Here is a 16,623-nt window from a genome sequence, read left to right on the forward strand (position 1 = left end):
CAGGGCAGGGTTCGGGGATAGCGGAGGTGCGGGCGCGGCTGGTGCCGGTACCCGGAGGGCGCGGTGCCGGACTGCGCGATGCTCGGCGGGTGCGGCATCCCCTCGGCGCAGCGCCCCGGGCGGAGCAGGTGCCGGGCCGTGCGGTACCGGGCCCGGCCAGCGCGGCGGCGGGGCCGTGGGCTGCCCGGTGCCGGTGGCGGGCGGCGGTGCGGGCCAGCGCGGCGGCAGCGAAGGGGTGCTGCGGTGCGGCCCCTCCCAGCCCGCCCCCGCCGTGCACGCGCCGCGCGCTCCCGGTGCGGGGTCGGGCCGGACCGAGCGGAGCGCGGGGCGCGGAGCAGCCGCCGCCGCCACCGGCATGGCCCAGCCGCGCCGCCGCCCCCGACGGTGAGTGCGCCCGCCCCGCCCTGCCCCGCACGGCCCCGCACGGCCCGGCCCGCCGCCGCCCGGCATGGGGAGCGCAGGCCGGACGGCACCGGACCGGACCGGCCCCGCGGCGCGGGATGGGGGCGGCCTCCGCGGGGGCGGCAGGGCTCCCGGGGCGGGGGTGGTCCCGGTCCCGGTCGCGGTCCCGGCGTCGGGCGTCGCGGCGGGGCGCGGCGGGGGTTAACGGGTGGGGCCGAGCGCGGCGGCGGCGGCGGCGGTAACGGCGAGGGTTAACGGGGCCGGATGAGCGGCCGCGGCGAGCCGGCGGGTTGCCATGGCGACGTGCTGAAAGGGGGATTGTGCGCCCGCCTCAGCTGCGCGGCCCGCATCCCGGCTCCCGCCCCGCATCCCGGCTCCCGCCCCGCATCCCGGCTCCCGCCCCGCATCCACCGGTCCGCTCTGTCCCGCTCGGCCCGGCTCGGCCCGTCAGTCCCAGCACAGAGCAAGGAGCAGGCGCTGTCCCGGCTCGGGTGCTCTCACCCCAGGGATTGGGATCCTCCCCGGGGCTGCGGGGGTGTCTGTGGTGTGGTGTAGGTACTTACTGGGGGGTCGGTTATTTGGGGTGCAAGGATGCTCCTGGTGCTTCCAGGCACGAGGCTGCTGCTGTGAGCATCCCTGGGTCAAGGGCAGGCAGGAGATCCCCTTGGCTCCGTTTATTTGGCATAGCATGGGGAATGACATTAGGCATGGGCTCTTGGAGTGAAAGGGCATTCCCTGTTTCTCCCTTGGGCCAGGGGCCTGAGGAGGCAGGCTCGCTGTCAAGCACGGGCTCTGTGGTGCTGGCTGTGCTCATTCCTGAGCAGGGTGGCGGGCCAGACACCCATCCATCCATCCATCCATCCATCCATCCATCCATCCATCCATCTGCCCCTGAGCAGGGTGGTGGGTGCAGGGCTTGCTGGTGGCTCCAGCAGTGCTCACTGTGGCTGGGGTTGGCACCTGAGGGTGGCTCTGTCGTGCTCAAAGGCATGGAGCAGGACGTGGTGGGTGATGGTCAGTGCTGGGGTCTGTCTGCATCTGGTGCTGTCAGCAGCAAGGGAGAGAAATGATGGGGAACCTGAGGCCTTTGTCCAGCCAGGCAGTTTCTGAACCACACGCTCCCAAGTGGTGACACCTCCTTATGCCTCTACTGACAGCCCTTCCCAAGGCCACAAACCTCCCTTAGGGAGGTGGCTCTGGCACGAAGTCCCTGGAAAGCTGGGAATTTCCTTCTATCCTTTGAGGATGCCTCATCTGCTGCTGCTGCTGGCTTGGCCTCAGGTGATGGCAGAGGGTCTGGAGACATCTCCGTGGCTGGGCACGTGTGGGTGCAATGGGAGAGCTTTGTGCCAGCCTGGTGAGACCTTCCTTCCTCTGCAACCCGGGGTGTTCTGTGGAACTGGGAGCATCTGCCAGCTGGATAAGGGGTGGATGAGTCCTCAGAGAGGGAGCTGCTGGTTGCCAAGGCAGGAGTCACTCTTAGCCCTGGGAAATGCCTGTGCCATGGGTTCACCCAAGCACCCATGCCAACACCTGACACAGGGATGGGCACCCAGAGGTCCCCACTGGAACCAGACCTCTCCCTGCTCCGCAGGCTGCAGGTGGCCGTCACCAGAGCTGGTGTCTGCAAAATGGTTAAAGGCTGACATTTAGAGGTCACACTTTTAGCACTGTGCATGTGTTTGCTTCATTTGCATTTGCAGTTAGCCCGGCTCGAGGCTTTGCCACTCGCATGTGCAGTTGCCATGGTTACATGTGCAGTCGGGATGTGGAGTTTGGTTGGACACCTGCAAACATGCAGCTCTCAACCTCCAGAGCACGAGCAGAAGCCGCCAAGGTGCAGGGCAGCCCTTGGACGTGGGCTGTGCTGAGGAAATGGGAGCTGCAGAGCCCATCTTGGCAGGGTGTGCTCGCTGCTGGCTTGCACAGCCTCCAGCTGCCCATGTTGGACAGCAGTGAGCATCTAGGGCAGCCTTGTCGGAGGGGAGGTGGAGCCCATGCCAAGGGTGTTGCCCTGTGCTTTTCATCTGGGGTTGTCTCCTTCCCAGACCCCATGAGGAGGATTTTGTCCCACAGGGCTGGAGTGAAGGTGCTCGAGAGCAGGGTGGTGAGGGCAGCCAGAGCCTGGCGTCACGGGTGGAGCTGCTGTGCAGGCTGCCCAGGGCAGGGGCCTGCCAGAGCTTCAGGAGGCAGCGTGAGAATTGGCAGAGAGCTGTGCTGAGGCTCCAGATGTGGTGGCTCTGTCTGTCCTGGCTCTCTGTGGGATCTACTCTGGGTGCTCAGGTCCAACACACACAGGGACTCGTTCCTGGTGTGTTTTGACCAGGTTCGCGTTGAGTCCACGAGCAAGTGCAAGGAGATACTGGCTGCCAAAATCCTCTGGCAGGTCCATGTTGGCATTGTCTTTGTGTCAAGGGAGGAGATGTTTTAGGACAGCTGGTAAGGAAGGGACCTCGAGGTTATCAAGTCTCTAAGCTCCATCTAAACCATTCCCAAGCAGCATCAGCTCAGCCAGCTCCTAAACCTCCCCAACCACAGCGAGTCTCCTGCCTCCCGAGCAGTTTGCTGCCATCTTCCTGTGTCCTCCCTTCTAGAAAGGAAGCTCTCTTGGCTGTCCAGGAGCAGCTGTGGCTTCAGACAGACCAGTGTGGAGCGTCTGTACCGTGCTGGTGGCAGCTGGAGGAATCCAGTAGCAGTAGGAGGGTGTAAGGATGGTGGGAAGTGATGGGGATGGGGACAAGGAGCATGGCCCTGGGCATCAAGTTGTGGTGGAGCTTCAGAGGAAGCTGTGAAATCTCACAGCAGAGCACAGAGGGGATGTGCATCTGCCATCCTGGAGCTGTGCACCAAGTGCAGAGGGACAGGGCAGGGACAGCTCGGCTCTGTGTCCTTAGAACTTCCACAGGGATGCAACAGTTATCAGCTCCTCGTGGGATCCCAGACAGAGATTCCTCTGCTGGTGGTCTGTGGTTATTGGCTGCCACTGACAGTGTTTTGAAAGACAGCCAAGGTGCCTGTGTGGCTCTGGGGTCAGCACAGAGGGGAGATGGTCACAGCCAGCTGGCAAGGGCACAACAGCAGAAAGAGGCAGGTTGGATCCTGGTACCAGGGCGCTCAGGGAGAGCGGGGTCTGAGGACTGTGGCAGAGCTGAGTGGTGCTGTGTGGTGGACCAAGTGCTCTGGTGGTCTCCTAACGTGATGCTCCCCAGAGCTGGGGGCAGGGAGCAGGCTGTGGCCAGCACTGTGTGCACTGCTGGCCTCAGCAGGATTCCACTGCGGGTGTGAGGGGAATGAATAAATGGTCCTGCAATTGCCAGAGCTGCCAGTTTGAACCCACATCATTCACACCCTGGAGCAAGTCTGACTGAGAGGAAATGGGTATGAAGAGGGAGCAGTGGGAAGACATGGGTGCTTCTGGCTGCAGCTGCTGGGTCATGTCTGGTTTGTGCAGCTCCTGGAAGTTTTGCCTGGATGGGAGGTTTTGTGCTGTTTGTTTGGAGGCTTGTCTGGGTGGTATTGCAGTCCATGATGGAACTGTGCTCCTGCTTAGCCTTGCAGTTGTGTGGGGGAAGTCTCCCCTTGCAATGCACCCCTTTTGCCACATTGTCTGCCTGGCAGGGGCTGTCTGTGAGCAAGACTTTGTGCTGGGCAGCCCTGTTTGGGCTGAGAGTGCCTTGGCAAGGAACTCAGGGGATTGTTGGTAAAGAAGCCTAGTTCCTGACACTGCAAAATGCAGAGCAGTGGAGTAACATCTGTTGTTTTCAAACTGCATCTCAGTGTGAGTGTATCCTGGAAGGTGCCTGGCAAGCAGAGCTGAAGCTTTGCCTGGTGGCCAGATGCTCCGGCCGTGCCAGCAGAGCAGGTGGCAAAGTTTGGGAAAGGTTGCAGAGAGAGCATGTTACAGGGATCACACTGTGCACGAGCCTTGTTTGGGTCTGGGCCTGGGCTGCTGGGGCTCTCTGAGAGCAAGGATGGCTGGCAAGAGTTTGATCAGGAAGATTTTGAGATGGGCTTGGGGAGGGGACTGCTGAGAACGCTGTTTGATGGTGAGCAGGGGCTGCAGGGACTTTGCCTTCATCGAGCAGTCATTAGCTGATGTAAAGGAGTGGGAGAAGAAGCCCAAGTCTGTAGTGTGGCCAAAGTGTCTGCATGCCACTCACCAGGGGAGTGGCCCTGTCCACATCCTGGTTCTGGTACCCAGTGCTGGAGGAGTTGTGAAGGTGAGTCTGTGAGTCTGACCGACTTCACGCATTCCCTCTTACCCTTACACGACTCCAGGCACCGCTGAGCAACTTAAGGACTCGTGGAACAGTGATGGAGGAGAAGGGGACAGGGGTTGCTCTGTGTCTCTGTCTCTGGAACTGCCCACGGGGCAGCTCTGGAGAGATGTGTGAGCGTTGAGATCATTGTGGAGCCAAATGCCTGGAAGTTGCAGCAGGAATGGTCAGAGGTCTGAAGACCTCTCTGCAGAAAAATGGCTAAATAAGGCAGGGCTTTTCAGATTGGAAAAGAAACAACGGAAGATGGATAAGACGTGTCTACAGGAGGCCAGGAGAGAAGTGATAGAGGTTAACTGTTTGCTGTTTATTTCCGTACAAGTACAAGGTCACATCAAATTAAGCTGGCGGGAGGTGCCAAACAGGAGGAGGGGCATTGCCTCTTGCAGATGTGCTATCAAATCACAGAAGTCCTCAGGACAAGGTGCCATGAACAGCAAAACCTTACGTTGGTTTCAGGAGAAATGGGATGAATTCAAGAAAGACAAGATGCTCCCCCAGAACCAATAAATACACCGAAATCCACCCCTGACTTGGGCAGCTGCTGAGCTGCAAATTGCTTGTGCTTCTGACTTCTTGCACGAAAGCACACAGAGCAAAAGGTGGGCTTTTGTCTACTCATTTGGTGGGTTTGAAAATGGATGGCAATACCCCTTCCTCCTGTGTTACCTCGCAGTTCTGCTCCTTCTGGTTCCCTGGGCACAGGGGACCTGCCTGACACACTGACAGCAGAGCTGGAGTCTCAGAGTTGTCCCAGTTCCCTGGTACTCGCTGCACGTGGCATCTCCAGGGATCTGATCTTCATCTCCCCCTCCTCCAGTCCCCTGGCTCTACCTGTTCTCACACACATCAGGAAACATCAGTGTCAGTTTTGTTTCTGCTTTTATGCCCAAATGAGCAAAGACTCGTGTCCTGCTATCACTGAGGGTCCAGTTCAGCCTTACCTTGGCGTGTGTGGGATGCTGAGAGGCCTGTTCCCCAGCTCCTGAGCAGTCCAGACACATGCAAGGACAGCAGGGAGATGTGAATCTTGGCCTGGGAGAGGTTTACTTCTCGTGGGAGAAGTGGACTTGGAGAGGAGGATGCAGGGATGAGATGGGGAATCTATCGGTCCCAGTGGGCTTTGGTTGGAGGGCAGCAGGATGAGGTCAACCAAGGTTGTTGCTCATGGAGAGGATGCTGGTTCCCATCCTCATGACTTCCAGGAGGACCCTGTCTGCGAGGGCTGAGGGAAGTATCCAGACAGCACAAGGGTGTCTTTGCAACCACAGACTGAAATCTCCCTTGGACAGCAGCTGTGCCTCAAGACAGAAACGATCTCTGTTTGTGTCTCGTTGTCATTTTGGTCTCTGTTGCCACTGGGCTCTCTTGATGAGAATGTGAGGTTGCAGACTTGGGCAGGGAGCTGCTGTACTTGGATGCTCTTTAAGAGGAGCCAATTGGTTCCCTGATCTTTGTAACAAAATCCTCCTCCTGTGTCCGTCAGGAGCGATGCCTCAAAGTGGGCATCTGCTGAGGCAGAGCTGTGCTCGGGGACCTCTGGGAAGCAGCAGGGAGCACGAGAGCCGTCTTGGCACTGGGACTTGACTTTTCTTGGCATTGCTGGTCCTTGCAGCATGCCTGTGTGTCCTGCTTCATCCTGGTCTGCTCCCCCTGGAGGGAGAGGGCATCCCCAGGCTGCCTGATTTGCTCCAGTCCAGCTTATTTCTTAACACTAGGCGGTATTTGCAGTAAAACACATTAAAGGATTTTTTTTACCAGAGGTTTTAGGCTTTCTGCTTTTTTTTTTGTGCTTGAAGATAGAAAATATGGGAGGATAAATTTACAAGGGAAAATAGAAAATACATTTTGGATTAAATTTGAATAGATTTCCTTCCTAGCTGCTGGCTTGCCTGACCTACAGTCCTCAGCGAGCCCTGGCTGCGTGAGCAAGACTTTGTGGAGCTGCCCTGGCTGCAGGCTGACTCTCCAGCCCTGGGTGCTTCCGTGGGCTTCTGCTTAGTCACGCCAGCTTTGGTTTTGGTTTGGGAATGTGAGCGGCCGATGGCCTTGATGAGGACAGGCTTCCCTCCCTAGGAAGCTGCTGTTCTTAGCTGAGCCTGGGCTGTCATGGGCTTGGGCTGCACCAACTGCCTGAGGTCCTTCCAAGGGGACTGCCCCCACACCTGTCTGAGCTGCCAGCTGTGCGTGCAGCCTGTGATGATGGTGGTCTCTGGCTGCGACAACAGTGTGAACTCGTTGGGTTGCTTACTGGAGCACGTAGCAAATCTGCGCGTTTCCAGAATTCCTGGGAAAGCCTTTAGGGTTTCTGGGGAAACCGGCAACTCTGGGATGGGCTTTTATATCTCGTTCAGCTGCAGATGGGCGTTTTTGGATGCCGTGTCATGCCAGCAGCACACGTGGGTGGCCGTCGTGCCGGGGGCCCCCAGGGCTCCCCTTGCCCCGGCGTTGCCCTGAGCGCGGTGTGATGAGCTGCCCTGCCCGGGCAGCAGGGTGGGGCGAGGGGGAAGGCAGATGTGGAGGGGGAGGGTGGCTCCTCCAGCACCTGTGCCTTACTCTGGAGCATGCAAGTGTGAAATTCAGTTTGTGGATGAAGGGTAGCGGGTGAGGGGCACGGGCCACGGTGCGTGCTGGAGCCAGGCGGTGCCTGGGAGCATGCACAGCATGTCCTGCCTGCCAGCTCTTGCGGAGGCTGACGTCACCTTGGAGGAGCAGTGGCTGCTGCAGGATGTGGCTGCTTGACGCTGTGTCATGTTGGCTCTGGGTGTGCGGCCCCGGCAGCCGCCAGCAGCTCTGCCAAGGGGGGCTGCCCTGGGATGGTGTCCCCTGCCCTGCGGGGGCGAGGAGCACCGTGCAGCTGGAAGGGAAAGGAGCCTGGGCAGCAGGCAGGATGGTGGTGTGGATGGAGGAGCCCATGGTGCTTCCAGCATTTTCCCACCTCCACATTTGGGTCTTTCCTTTCTGATGTTTCCTGTGAGTCCTGCTTGCTGGTGGGAGCAGAGGGAATGTGCATTACAGTACTAACAAATGCAGCTTGCACTGGCCCGAGCTCTGTCCTACCTGTGCATTGCTACCAGTGGTCACAGCTCCCCATCTCCTGCCCCAGTCCAGAGCTGGGTCTCCCACCTCCAAGTGCTTTGCAGAGAGCAGCCCTCTGGTGCAGGTGAAGAGTCCAGTGCTGTGAGGAGGGGATCACTGTCCCCCAGGCCAGCCAAGGCAGAGCTGAGGCTGAGCAGTGCCCTGGTCCCCAGTGCTGGCCTGCCCCCAGAACTGACTGTACCCCAGGCAAGGGTCATGGAGTGGCAGGTGATGCCATTAGGCCTCAAAGGGGCAATTGCAGTCTGGTCAGAAAATCATGTCTCGTCTTTGGTAAGGGCCACTGGCACTAACATGAAACTCAGCAGCTTGTGTCAGTGGGATGTGCTGGGGCACTCACCTCTCTGAGTAGGCTGGTGGGCTGGAGCTCAGCCAGGACATCCCTCTGGCACAGGACAGGGCCTGCAGCTCTCCAAGCTGTGGTTAGCTAGGGAGCATGGGGTGGCACAGCCCTGCATCCCAGGCTCTGTGCAGAGCCTGGCTGGTGTTTCACCTGGAAGTAGGGACTGTTGTAGCAAGGTGGAGGTGCTGTGGGCAGTTCAGGTAATGTGAGCTCAAACATCTCCTGGGACAGTTTTCCTGAGCATTGACACCAAAGACCCCACAATGAATGAACAGTTTGGTGCTGGACTGCAATGCTTGGGCTTTCTTGCACCATGAGGGAGCACACAGGGCTCTACTGCCTGCACTGGCACCCTGGAGGGGTGGTTCTCTCAGAATATGCTGTCCCCATACAGCCACCCCTCTCCCTGTGCTTGGTGTCCCGTGGTGCAAGACAGGGTGGAAACAGATTGTGCAGAAAGGTGGTGCTTGTGCACTGCCAGATAACTTATAACCTTATCTCTGCACAAGGAAACTTATTATGTCATATTTCAGCTTCTGTGGAAAACTTAGTTCCTGCTTGTCACCAGCTATTTTGTTCATCTTTGTTCTTTGTCCTTGGTTTCATTGCCTTTAGCCCACATTACTTCCATGAACTGGTTTACAATTCTACCCTGAAAAACCTTGCTGAGCTGACAAAGAGCAGGGGTCAGTGATGTTAAGCAGAAACAGGTGGTTGGGGCAGGTGTTGGTAAAGGAAACAATCCTTTACTGGCCCTGCTGCTGAAACCAGAGGCTCTCAAGCTGCTGTCTGGGCTGCAACCTTTGATTAAGTGATTTTTGGCTTCCGGCTTTGAGTCAGTAAAAATGAAACTTTGACAACTTATTTTGGGTGTAGTTGTTCCCATTCAGAGCGCTCCTGGTGGGTTTTTTTTTTCCCTGCCCACCCTCTCCAGTTGCATTTGCAGGAAGTCAGTGTATTTTAAGCTGCAGTCAGTTCCTCTCTGCCCAGCCCACCTCCTTACATTTATAGAGCCTCCTCCAGTCCACGCTGGTCCATGGAAAGCATTGGCTGGGCAGGCACTCGGCCTTCCTGCAGCCACTGATGCTTTCTCAGCTCTCCCTGGAGCATGTGTGAGCTGTCTTGAGCCATCCTTAGCACAGGTGGTGGTATGGGTAGGACAGAGCTTTGTGCAGGTTGCCCATGGCCCGGTTGGTTGCAGGAGGTTCATGTCCTTTGCATGGTTGGGTGCACAGAAAGGAGCTTGAGAGACTGGAGTGTGAGAGAGTTTTGGGGGAAGGGCATTCCATCAGCAGCTGGGTTTCATATTTAATTTGGGGCATTTCAGAAGTTGGGGGGTGTCACTGCGTTGAGCCAGCCTCTTTGGGTCACCAAAGCCTCCTTTCTTTCTTAGATTTCAAACCTGCTTTTGCTAATGTAAGAAATAGGAACATGTTTGGACATGGACTTTTAAAAGCTTATTGAAAAGAGCCTCGTGCTTGTGTAATTGCTCCCTAACACAATTCAGTCATAATGATCCATGTTAACTTTAAAAATGGCCCCTGTTAGCCGTGTAGTTTCCAGGGCAGTTCTTTGGGAGAGGACATAGGAGGCATTGCTCTGGCAGATGTGAGGGGGATGGTGATGAGCAGGTGGGATAATGTCAGTGTGTGGCTTGCCAAAGCTGGAGAAGGAAGTGAGGGAAATGCTGCCTGTGCAGTCAGCTCTCTCTGCGCTGGGTGAGATTTGCACTCCAGTCGCTAGCTGTGGAGTGTTGATCACAGATTTGTGAGTGAGATTATATTGCCTTAAAGTCGGTGCCTGGTGCTTGTTTGTGATGTGTGGGAGAGCGAGCAAGTTGTCTTGGCATGAACTTTGTGCTGGTGCCAAGGGCTTGCTGAAAGCAGATTGTCTGTCAGTTCGCTCCTGAGTACTCGTCTGGAAATTCCAGAGTTCTGTGGATGCACTTTTGTGTTGTCAGTCACCTGCCTGCTCAAAGCCAGCGCTGGAGTAATTCTGCCATGTATTTGTGAAGCGCTGTTTTGAATGAAATAGAATAGAACAGAATAATTTCAGTTGGAAGGTACCTACAATGGTCATGTAGTCCAACTGCCTGACCCATTCAGGGCTGACCAAAAGTTAAAGCATGTTGGTGAGGGCGTTGTCCAAATGCCTCTCAAACAGTGGCAGGCTTGGGGCATCGACCACCTCTCTACAAAGCCTGTTCCAGTGTTTGGCAACACTCTCTGTACAGAAACGCTTCCCAGCAGCTCCCCTTGCAGCTTTGAACCCTTCCCTCGTGTCCTGTCACTGGGTAGCAGGGAGAAGAGCTCAGCACCTCCTTCTCCGCTTCCCTTCCTCAGGAAGCTGCCGAGAGCCGCGAGGTCGCCCTCCCACCGGTCCTGGTGCTGGGGTTTGCGGTTCGCTGGCGGTGCTCGGTCGGTGCGGTGCTGACGGGACAGCTCCCGCGGGGCGGACGATGCTCCGGGAACATCCCGCAGCCCCGCCCCGGGACACAGCGATGCCACACCCAGTGGATGTTGCCGGTCCTGGGGGTTCCCGGGGTGTCCCGGAGCTCTGCGACCCTCTGGGTTGAGTCAGGCCCTTCCTTGGCTGCCGGTGAGCTGAGCGGGGGCCGGGCTGTGCAGGCGTTCAGACAGTGGTTCTCATCAACCTCTGCCCCTGCAGGCAGGCGTTTGGATGCTGAAACTGTGCGAGTAGCAAGGTGAGGGAGAGAAAAGCTGCCACCGCTTCTTAATGCTGGGGTCAGGAAAGCCGTAGCGTGAGATAATCCAGATTATTTCTATCCAGAACGTGGCACTAAACAGCCTACTTCCAGCAGCTATCCCTGAGCCACGTGGGAACCCCGCTGTCCACCGAGAGGCTGCTGCCACTCCCCTCTCGCTGTCCTGGCACAGCCTCCTCCTGCTCACAAAGCAGCTGCTGCCTGTGCCTCATGGCCCTGCCAGCTTTCCACCAGGCTCCTGGGAAGCACTGAGTGGGAAGGTCGGTCAAAATCTAAACCAACTCAAGGTGAGCATGTAGCCCACTCTGAAAGCACCCAGGCTTTCAAGCACAGTTGTCCTTGGGTCCTCTGTCGTGGCCACCTTCTTCTTGAATCAGCAGTATTGGTGTTGGAATCAGCTGACCCCAACGCTGTCCCCACCGCAGTGCTCACTGGCTGTCCTTCAGCAGCATCACCAGTCACAGCTCGGTGACACTGAGTAACCTCCACCATTTTTGGAACTCTTGATGCTAAACAGGAGTTGGAAATGAGCCAGGCTGTCTCACCTGCTGGGTAGCGTTGTCTTCTGGAGCCGGGCATCGAGCAGCGTGCTGGCATTCAGCTCCAAAAATGTCTGGAAGGGCTGAAATGTGGGCAAGGGAGAGATCTGCTTTGCTCCTGGTGCCCTTCCCAAATCGGGCTTGACTACTTCATGAAGGATTCATTAAAGGCCACGGAGCAAATGGGGACAGGCCATGTTGCAGCAGGAGGCCATTGGCACCACAGCAGCAGTGGCTCTTGAAATTGTCTGTTTCTAGGGATTTTGAGTAACATTCTTCTGTTCTGAATGGAGCTCTCGAGGATTTTGGCATGTGTCTGGGAGTTGTCAAAGAGCTTCTGTCCCACATATGTTCCTGCAGCATTGAGGAGCTTAACTGACACTTCTCACGTGGTCTCTCATCCTCTCCCCAGGGCAAAGGATGTGCAGTGGAGTGTCTCATAGGTTTCTAAGATTCAGCTTGCTTTAAATATTGGTGGGACTGTGAGTAGGAGCCAGGAAAGGCAAGGCACAGGGTTGTGTCCTGCACTTGAAGCAAATGAGGGTGAGGTTTGTAACTGTTTTTCCTTCTGTCCCATTAGAGTGACTGTGGTGCCTCAGTATGAGAGGGGCTCCAGATGTGCCTCAGGAGGGGAGGGGGGACCCTGGGTTCTGGGAGAGACCTTGGCAGTGTGTAGAACAGGTGTTTTGGGCTCCGTGGTGCTGGAAAGCCTCCTAAGTGTGTGTGCTCTGCTCTGTCAGAGCATCCAAAATGCTGAAGGCTTCGTGGCCAAGGTGATGGTTGTGTGCCCAGACCGTGACAAATGCTGAACGAAAGAGGGCAGGGACTGGGCTGGAGGGGATGATGGGGGTCACATCCATCTGTCAGGTGTTGCAGACAGTCATGGGGTGCTTTAACTTTTCCTGGTGTACACTTGACTCTCCTTTCTGATATGAATGTGTCTCTTACCTAGCAATGAAAGGGCAGAGTGTTCAGAACTTTTTTTCAGTGGCCTTTACATGTTATAAAATTTTGTCCTTTGACTTGTCTTGTCTAGACTAATTTCACTCTTCCAGACTCTTGTCCAAGGCTTTTGGTGATCTTGCTGGCCTCCCAAGGCCTTTCTCAGTTCGAGGAATGAACTGGTTCTCTGGACAACAGCATAATTATTTGGTGTGTCTTTATGAGCTGAAAGGAGAGTAATTACTTCACGTGTAAGCTGACCTTTCACACATCCTACTGTAGTTGCCTTTTTCTGTGGCAATGATATGCTGGCTCATGTTCAGCTTGTACTCCTGTAGCCCTCATGAGCCTTGTGGCAGAAATGCTGCTCTGTTTTCTTCCGTGGTCTGTGCGATTTTTCACCTCCCAATGACTTACTGCCCTGCCCATCATCTCTCAGCCAGTCTGTCAGGAGCGTGTCAAACTCCCATCCAGGCCTCCAAAGTGCTGGATGTCATGTGCACATTTTGAAGCATACTGTCATTTAGGTCACTCCTGGAAAAGCAGAGCAGTAGCAGCAGCAGGGCAGACCTTTCTGAAACCCTACATGTGTAACTGCAAGGCATCTATTACTGTGCACCAGCTCTGTGACCAACTTGAAGTCCTGGGAATTGTCCCCACGGTGCTGTGGGACCAGGAAGCATCTACCTGTGGCATGGGTGGGTAACCTGGGGTGGGTCAGAAAGACCCACTGGGCACAATCCACAAACCACTTTGCTCTGTGGTATTGTCCTTAAGCACTGACCCAAGCCACGAACATCAGAGGGTGTGAGCCAAGACCTGCAGGCAGAGGATTGCTCGTGAGGAGCCTGTGGGACACATGGGCACGAGCACAGCAGTCCAGTTGTGCTGCAGCTTCTGTGCTCCCCAGGGTTTCCTGTGGGGTTTCTGCAGCATTGTAGGCCCGGTGGGATGGGACTGGGTGAGAGCTGGGGTTGCTGACAAGCACAGGAGAGAAGCTGGCAGGGTGGGCAGCACATCTGGCAGGTGCTGCTGCCTGAGAGCTGAGCACCAGCCTGAGCTCCAGGAGCACAGGCTGGTGGAAAGGTTTGGAGCTCAGTCACCCTGGGGAAGAGGAGGCAGAGGTTTCTCACACTGTTTGCCAGGTGCATGTTTGTTCTGGGGTGCATGGGCTGGCCCCCAGTTACCTCTCATTAAAATACAGAGGGCTCAGATGTCAAGCAGAGCTGCACAAGCCAGAGTGGCTGGAGGGTGCAGTGGGACACCCTGTTGGAAGGAGATCATCCATCCGTGCCAGCTGGGTGGTTTGGATCTCTCCTGGCCCTGTACCACACGGGACACAGAGCCACAGCATCAGCGTGCTGAGCCTGGGGTCGTGTCAGCCCGAGTGCTCCTGGGCAGGAGGCTGGGCCCCGAGGAAGGGTCCAATATGAGAGCAGCCTGTCTGCTCACATCTCCTCGGCCGCCTGCCAGAGGAGGTGTGGATCCGGCTCGTCTGGCTGGTGTTGAGATGCCTGAATATGCATCTGCCAGAGAGCCTTCCAGAGGATCCCACCCGCCCAGGTTTCCATGGAGAGCGTCTCTTTGTTGAGGAGGAAGCCGTCTGGCAGGCAGTGTGGCCGTGGAAATACCTACGGAGCATTTGTTTTCCGAAGCACATGAATAACATCCCTAGCAGCCAGCAGCCTCGCTTCCTCCGCTCACCCACCAGCGGCCTGGCAGAGCGACCTGGGATGCCTGGGGTGTCTTTATCCTTCCAGCTTCTCGCTGTGTGCCTGTCTGAGCGTTCCCAGTTTGGCCGTATCTGCCCAGCCCAGCCCGGTTTCACTTGCAGTTGGCAGGCACAGCTCCTGGCTGCCTCCCTGCAGCCCATCTTCGCTGGGGGACACGTTTGGCTTCGCTGCTGCAGGGAAGAACCAGAGTGCTGTAGGCGGCAAAGCTGGGAAAGTTTTGCTCCCACCTCCCATGGGATGCGAGGGGAATTGCTTCCCTTGGATGAAATGTCCTTTCTCGGGTCTCCAGGTTGTTTTGCATGCTTTGGAAGACCAAAGGGGAAGCTTAAGAGCTGTTGAGGCAGCAGGGAGCAATGCGAGGCACATGCAACAGCCCACGGTGAAGGGGGCTAAGCTTGGTTCTCATGGCAGTCTGTCAGTATTAAATTAAGGCTGAATTCCCATCCTAAATGTTATGCTAACATGAAGTTACACCAGAAAGCACAGAGCACAGAACAGCAATGTGAGGGTATCAGATGTGTTACAGGGGTATTGTGATCATCCCAAATCAGGCATTTGAAACCCAGGGAATTCTTGATATATAGGGTTTGCATCATTTTTTGGGGTTTGTAATTGAAAAACAATCCAAATACAGGAAGGCTTTAGAAACATGTCATTGAGATTGTTTGGGTGCCTTTTATTCTGTGCTGCGGGGACATGGGCAGATGGAGGGAAAGAATCTTTAAAAAAACCCGATGGAACCAAATGCAGAATTACAAATGTTAAAATACCATGATCTGGATTTGAGTGTTGTGGCTCTCCAGGGTACCACTGGGGCTGCTGGGCCTTGACTGTGCATCTCCATGTCCGAACACATTTGGCCATCACTGGTGTAACTCACCTCTGTGCCTCTTGCTTTGTAAAACTCATAACTGGAGGCAGTTTTAAGTCCTGTAGCATCATTTTGCTAAAGTTAAGGATGTGTACTTGGAACTTGGAACTTTAATTCTTAGCTTATGTTTTTTATCTTCAGATTTCCATGTTTTTTAAAAGCTATTAAAAGAACCACGGAAGAGGATTAAACAAAAACCCAAAGGAATATCATCATAATGTATTTCCGAGGAGCTGTAGAAGAAGCCTTTTTTTTTTGCTGTAACTTGTAGAAAGAGATTCTTCACTGTGTCAGGAGAGGGTGGTTATGCTGGGTGTGCAGCCACTCCATGGATGCAAAGTGGGTTGTGAATCCAGCCCTGTGACTGGTGAGCACAGCCCAGTTGGGCCGCTGTGTAGTGGCACTGCCTGGTGCCATGAGATTGCTTGGCTGGAGGAGTTGGTGGAGCGGCAGTGCCCATGGCAGCAGGTGGCTGAAGCCCTGAGGAAGCTCTGGAGCTGGGAAATCAGCTGATAAGCCACTGCTGGCAGGGCTGTGGTGTTCCTGCAGACAGAAAACGATGACGGATCGGTTGAAATGGCTCTGCGGGGAGCGCTGTGTGCACTAACATAAAGACTGGAAGCTGCCTGTAGCTTCCAGTCATACAAATTAGATATGACAGTCATTAATAATTGGCTTTATCCTAACCTGCTGTACCTGAAGGAACCTGAGCAGAAGATCTGCACTGGGCAGTTTGCCTTCCAGCTATGTCAGGCAGAGCAGTGGGTCTGAAGTACCTTTGAGATCCCGCTTGGGAACACAGCTTTGGGGGGTTCCTGAGCCAGCAATGCCCCCCTGGGATGTCACTGTTAGGCAAAGGCCAGTTCTCTGCTGAAGGAGGAGCATTGCAGAAAGGAATATTGGATGAATGATGGTTTTCTTCTGGAGCTGCAGTCAAAGCAGAGCAGCCAAGGCATTGTGCTGCAGAGGCAGCTCCAGCAGTGGTGGGCAGAGCTGAGCTTGGGGTCTCTGGGTGCCTCAGCTGTATTTCTGTCCCTCTATACAGCTTTTATTGCTTAGACTTTGGCATTTTTTTGGGGGGATAACGCAGCACTACTGTGCTCCTGTTGGGTGTGTTTCTGTCACTGCCCAGTGGGGCAGGAAGAGGAGGAGGGGAATAACGTGCAGAGATGATGAGGGTCAGAAACAGAGCAGTGTCAGCCCCAGACATGATGGCTCAGCGCCCAGGTCATCCCTGTGCCATGGATGGGGCAGTAGATGTGACTGTTTCTCTTCATCAGCTGTCCTGCCCTCCTTGTCTGGCATTCCCTGCTGCCCCTTTGCAGGCTCTGGAAAGGTGCCTGCATGGCCAGCCCTGTGGGGCCTCGCTACTCGGGTGGGCTGAATGCAGTAATGTGATTTTTTGAGCTGTTTCTTTTTAGTGTTGTACCCTGATTTCTGAGCCTGCTGAGTTCTCTGGGCATACCAGGAGGGCAGGCACAGCATGGGCCCATCTCCTTAATGACCAGCAGTGAATTGCCTGCACATGTGCAGTACAGATTTCAGACACCCTCTGTGGGGTTTCTAGGTTGTGCTGTGTTTTGGTGAGGTTTTCTTGTGGCTTTTTTTTTTTTTTTTTTTGGTTGTTTGTTTGTTTGGAGGATTTGGGTTTTTTTTTTTGGTGGTGGTGATGTGTGTGTTGTTTTTTTTTTTTTT

At 55.5% G+C, this 16,623-nt stretch overlaps 1 protein-coding gene across 1 annotated transcript in view; it reads left to right on the forward strand.

The window, feature by feature from the left end:
- Positions 1 to 287: 287 nt before the first annotated feature.
- NLGN3 (neuroligin 3) overlaps positions 288 to 16,623 on the forward strand; it is a 38,385-nt gene continuing 22,049 nt past the window's right edge. Inside the window, exon 1 of the mRNA XM_050310330.1 lies at positions 288 to 384. The gene's annotated coding sequence lies outside the window, so the exon portion shown is untranslated. The remainder of the gene's footprint in view (positions 385 to 16,623) is intronic.

This window comes from Myiozetetes cayanensis, unplaced genomic scaffold, assembly GCF_022539395.1.
Source record: "Myiozetetes cayanensis isolate MyiCay16 unplaced genomic scaffold, myiCay2020 scf15, whole genome shotgun sequence".
NCBI classification, from domain to species: domain Eukaryota; kingdom Metazoa; phylum Chordata; class Aves; order Passeriformes; family Tyrannidae; genus Myiozetetes; species Myiozetetes cayanensis.